Genomic DNA, 6,000 nt, shown 5'->3' with positions numbered 1-6,000 from the left:
GGGATTCGAACCGGCTACCTTCCGGTTGCCAGCCGAACACTTAGCCCATTGTGCCATCTGTCATCCCAATATCCAATCCTTTCCACTCATCACTTTAAGTTCAAGTTTCATGTATCTTGTTGTGTTTTGTGACACTTGGCAGACCAATCCTGGGATAAATAAAGTTCTATCGTGTGGTATCGTTCAGAGATACAGCGTGGAAACAGGCCCTTCAACCCACTGTGAGTCCATGCTGATTATCAATTGTCCATTTGCACTAGTTGGTATATGGACACACTGATCTGCTTTGTAGTCAATGCCTACTATGTTCTGTCGTGCTGAAGCAAAGCAAGAATCTCATTGTCCTGTCAGGGACACATGACAATAAACTCTCTTGACTTGACATGACACTAGTTCCATGTCATCCCACTTTCTAATGCACTTCCTTCCCACTAAGGTAATTTATTGAGACCAATAACTTGACTTTGGGATGTGGGAGGAAACTGGGGAACCCGGATGAAACCCACTGGGAAAATGTGCCAACTGCACACAAAGACGGCACCCAAGGTTAGGATGGAACTGGGTCTCTGGCACTGTGGGGCAGCGGTTCTATCATTGTACTGCCCTTAAAGGACACTTGGTCAGGTACGTACATGGATAGGAAGGGTCGAGATGGCCTGTTTCCGTGCTGTAATTGTTATATGGTTATATATTATATGGTTTAGAAGGACATGAGCCAACTGTGGGCATCTGGGCCTAGCTTAGTTGGGGAAGTCAAAATGGTGGTTCATACACACTTGGACACAAGCAGTTCAGGCAGCATCTCTGGAGGACATGGAGAAATGATGCTTTAGGTCAAAACACTTCTTCAGATTGACTGTAGGAGGGGAGAAGAAAGCTGGGAGACAGGAGTTGGGAGAGATGGGGCATCTTGGTCGGCAAAGATTACTTGGGCTGAAGGGTCTATTTCAGTGCCGTATGAATCTGGGAGTCTATGACATCTGAAGTGAAAGAACGACACAGTTGAACACAATGCAGACGCAATGCAAATCTGAAGAGGTTTTAAAGGCTGTAAAACTAACTGTGGCAGCTGCTGGAACAGGGCGCCGCCTACTGTTGCATGAAAGTAGTGTCTGGGGAACCATTCTCGTGGATTGAGGGGTGGTCTCCAATTGGGCTCCACGGACAGCTGGGAGGTGGTCAGACTGACCCTCCTTCTCCACATGGCCATAGACAGGCATGTTCACAGCAGCCTCTCGAAGGACAAGACAAGAACATCCGCCCAAAATTCAAAGCAGTGCAAATTATCAGACAGCTTGAAAAGTATTTTCCAAACATAGTTCTGACAATGACTGAGGCCATTCAGCCTGTTTCCCCCATGCTGGACAAAACTGGACTTGAGATTGATCCCACTCCCGTAGGACAAAGCTCCCCATATATACTGTTGAAATTGAACAAAAATTATTCCACCATTCATCGTAGGTTCTAGATTCTCAACAGTTTTGGTGAAAATAGTTTTCCTCAAGGGTCTGATCTTTTGACTAATTAGCATATATCCATAAAACCACCTGTGGTGCCGTGGGGCAGAAGCAGAGTGGTGGGACTGACTGGTTTGTTCTACAGGGGGCTGGCACGAGTCTGATGGACCGAATGTCCTCCTCCTGTGCTGTGATGAATCTTTGATTACTGGGCATCTGATGCTTCTTATTGAACCTTTTCAATAACGTGTTGAAACATACAAGGCTGCAAAGACTCCATGACATTTGTTGGTAGACAAAAAATGCTGGAGAAACTCAGCGGCTGAGGCAGCATCTATGGAGAAAATAGACAATAGACAATAGGTGCAGGAGTAGGCCATTCAGCCCTTCGAGCCAGTGGAAGGAATCCATCCATAGAGAAGGAATAGGCGACCTGTGTGTCTTTAGAGTGTGGGAGGAAACCAGGGCACCCGGCGAAAACCCACGTGGTCACGGGTAGAATGTACAAACTACATTCTGGCAGCACCCTAGTCAGGATCGAACCTGGGTCTCTAGCACTTCGATTCAGCAGCTCTACCCGTTGTGCCACGGTGCCTATGTAGGATGGCTGTTCTTTCTACTGGATATGGTTCCTGGTTTATTGCCCCAGCTGCAAATCGCTCTCCTTGCCTCTGTCTTATGACCGAGATGATTTCATTTAGTCTGTAGATATAGCATGGAAACAGGCCCTTCGGCCCACCGAGTACGCACCGACCAGCGATCCCCACACATTAACACATTGGGACGACAGATGGCACAATGGGCTAAGTGTTCGGCTGGCAACCGGAAGGTAGCCGGTTCGAATCCCGCTTGGAGTGCATACTGTCGTTGTGTCCTTGGGCAAGACACTTCACCCACCTTTGCCTGTGTGTGAATGTGTGTGAGTGATTGGTGGTGGTCGGAGGGGCCGTAGGCGCAGATTGGCAGCCACGCTTCTGTCAGTCTGCCCCAGGGCAGCTGTGGCTACAGAAGTAGCTTACCACCACCGAGTGTGACTGAGGAGTGAATGAATAATGCGATGTAAAGCGCCTTGAGTATTAGAAAGGCGCTATATAAATCCCATCCATTATTATTATTATTAACACTATCCCACACAACACTATCCTCCCCACACACTAACACTATCCTACACACAAATGGACAATTTTCCATTTACACCAAGCCAATTAACCTACATACCTGCACGTTTTTGGAGTGTGGGAGGAAACCGAAGATCTCGGAGAAAACCCTTGCGGTTACGGGGAGAACGTACAAACCCTGTACAGCCAGCACCTGTAGTCGGGATCGAACCCAGGTCTCCGGCGCTGCACGGCAGCAACTCTACCGCTTCGCCACCGTGCCTCCCTATTGCAGGATGGAATAGAGCGTTGGCTTAGACTGAGATTATAGATTGAGCCAGGTACAGTGTAAGGGAGAAATACTCTCCAAATGCTCCAATGATTAAGAGGATGTGTTACGAGAACATTGCCAGGAGCTGAAGATGGATTGCTGGAGCCAGTGAAAGCAGCACAACACTGAGCAAACAGACTCACTGATGAATATAATATGATTCAAAAAGTGATAATGAGGAGCAATATTGAATCAGGCAATATGAAGCTGCAGACAGTGATATATTACGTGGCCATATTCTGTGCGCCTGGTCTGGAAATTTTAAACAATTTAATATCTCTGTATTATTCACAGATGGAGAATTGTTACTGGGATTACATACCAAGAGAGATCTAGTGTCTTTGAAAACCTTCCTGATCAAAAGGCCAATGCCTTCATAAGTCAAATGGGTAGAAATGAGGTTGATATTATTATATGACAGGTCTATGTGTCATTTTCCATGCAATGCAATGCAGTCATTGGGGCAAATGTAATGTCAGTCAGTACACTTTTCACTGTGTATTCTTACAGAATATATAGTGTTGCTACCTGTTTAAGAAGGAACTGCAGATGCTGGAAAATCGAAGGTAGACTAAAGTGCTGGAGAAACTCAGCGGGTGCAGCAGCATCTATGGAGCGAAGGAAATAGGCAACGTTTCAGGTCGAAACCCTTCTTCAGACTGAAGTGTTGCTACCTAACAGTTGCAGTGATGTGGGTTTGATCCTGACCTCGAATGCTGTCTGCGTGGAGTTTGCATGTTTTCTCTGTAGCCACATGGATTTCTCCCGGGCGCTCCGGTTTCCTCTCATATTCCAAAGACGTGTAGACCTGTAGGTTAATTGGTTCTCTGTAAATTGCCGAGAGGATGAGAAAGTGGGATGACATAGATATCGATGGTCAGCATGGAATTGGGTCAGCCGTAGGTCCAGTTTGGGAATACATGGAGTGTTGGCAAATACTTGATTGGCCACACAGAGTCACTCTAATCCAGGGGTTCCCAACATTTTTCGTCCCGTTTACCCCCGGCAACTTTAATAGCACATAACAAAGTTATTTCACTTATTTATGAACAACTAATGATGAACAGATACCGGTACACCAGAACCAAACACAGTCAGTCAATGAGAACAAATATGTACAGATCCAGAATCAACAAATTTACCCCCTGGGTCGGCGATATTTATCCCCTGGGGGTAAATTTACCCCAGGTTGGGAAACCTTGATCTAAGCAACATGGTATTAGAACATCACCTTTTTCCTTCGCTTCATAGATGCTGCCTCACCCGCTGAGTTTCTCCAGCATTTTTGTCTATCCTAGAATTAAAAAGGAGGTCAATAGACAATAGACAATAGACAATAGACAATAGGTGCAGGAGTAGGCCATTCGGCCCTTCGAGCCAGCACCGCCATTCAATGTGATCATGGCTGATCATCCCCAATCAGTACCCCGTTCCTGCCTTCTCCCCATATCCACTGACTCCGCTATTTTTAAGAGCCCTATCTATCTCTCTCTTGAAAGCATCCAGAGAACCTGCCTCCATCGCCCTCTGCGGCAGAGAATTCCACAGACTCGTTTTGACTCAATCTTGTGTAACCTTGATGTATGAAAGATAACCCAACTATCGGATTTTAAACATTGGCCCAACAAATTTGACAATGGCTTCTCCTGGGTTCCTTGGAGTGAAGGAAGCTGAGGGAGTGGCCTTGCAGAGGTTTACAAAGTGATGAGGGGCATGGATAAGACAACCACAGTCTTTTTCCCCACGATAGCTAACTCTGAGGTGAAGCATGAGGTTGATTCCATGTTTTGTAACATTATGGCAGAAACTATCCTGTGTGAAATGCTTCATTCAATATAAGGTGCTTTGGCTGTGAAAAGCCTCACCAGATCAAACTTTGAGTGAGTGGTGTATCTTTACCAGCTGCTGATGGCTGTGCTATGGGCATATTGTACAATCTTGTCACTACTACAAATCTCCAGGTGCCCACGTTACTCGAAGTGTGAAACATATTTCTCAGATCTCATTCACAACTCTAGTAGTAAAAAATAACCATAGCTGTAAAAACGTACTAAAGAAGAAACAGGTCTTTAAGATGTTTTGGATACATTCCAACACACTTCCTACACAGGCAACTGGTTTGAAGAGTTAGCAGACCACACTTTCCTTTCATGCTCCATGCCTGTGCATGCTGAGGGACAAACTGAAGCTCAGTGCAGCAACTGCAGAGTCTCTGTGGGGAAGGACCACAACCTTAGAGCCTAAGAAGAGATTTACCGTTGACATGTGTAGGAAGGAACTGCAGATGTTGGTTTAAACTGAAGATAGACACAGAAAGCTGGAGTAACTCAGCAGGTCAGAGAGCATTTCTGGAGAAAAGGAATAGGAGACGTTTCGGGTCGACCCTGGTCTGAAGAAGGGTCTGGACCTGAATCGTTACCTATTCATTATCTCCAGAGATGCTGTCTGATCCGCTGAGTTACTCCAGCTCTTTTCCTATCTTACCGATGACATGTTATGGATCTGATATCTTGCCATTGATATATTTGTATGGGACAGTAATAATATATCTTTATTGTCATTGCACAGAGGTACAACGAGACTTGGAATGCAACTTCCATCCGATGTAATAACTTAATTAGCTAAAAATGTCGACACCCAGAGAAACAAGATTTAAAAAACAGTTAAAGCAGTATAAAGTGCAAATTGGTCTGTGCCGGGTCGATGTGCGACGTGACCATCCGAGGGAGACAGTTCATGGGTGGGGGGGGGCACTCAACCTCACTCAGTTCTCGTTCCAATACAATCCCAACCCACGCTCCTGGCTCTTTAACCATGACACTGATCTAGCTCCTGTAGGAATCTCATCACTTTTGCCATTAACTTCCACCCTGCTCTCAACTACACCCGGGCTATCTCTGATTTTTCTCTTCCTTCCCCAGTTCTCTATCTCCATTGTAGGAAACAGACAGCAATGTGCGTCACCAGACTCTGGAACAGCTTTTTGCCCTCTGTTTTCAGACTTCTGAATGGTCCTCCTATAATGTAGGGTACCACCTAATTCTCCTCTACTGCATAGACTGGTGCACTACAATGCTGAGAACTACATTCTGCATTCTGTATCTTTGCTCTACCT

This window comes from Amblyraja radiata, chromosome 39 (genome assembly GCF_010909765.2).
Source record: "Amblyraja radiata isolate CabotCenter1 chromosome 39, sAmbRad1.1.pri, whole genome shotgun sequence".
Lineage (NCBI taxonomy): Eukaryota > Metazoa > Chordata > Chondrichthyes > Rajiformes > Rajidae > Amblyraja > Amblyraja radiata.
This window is presented reverse-complemented; position numbering follows the sequence as displayed.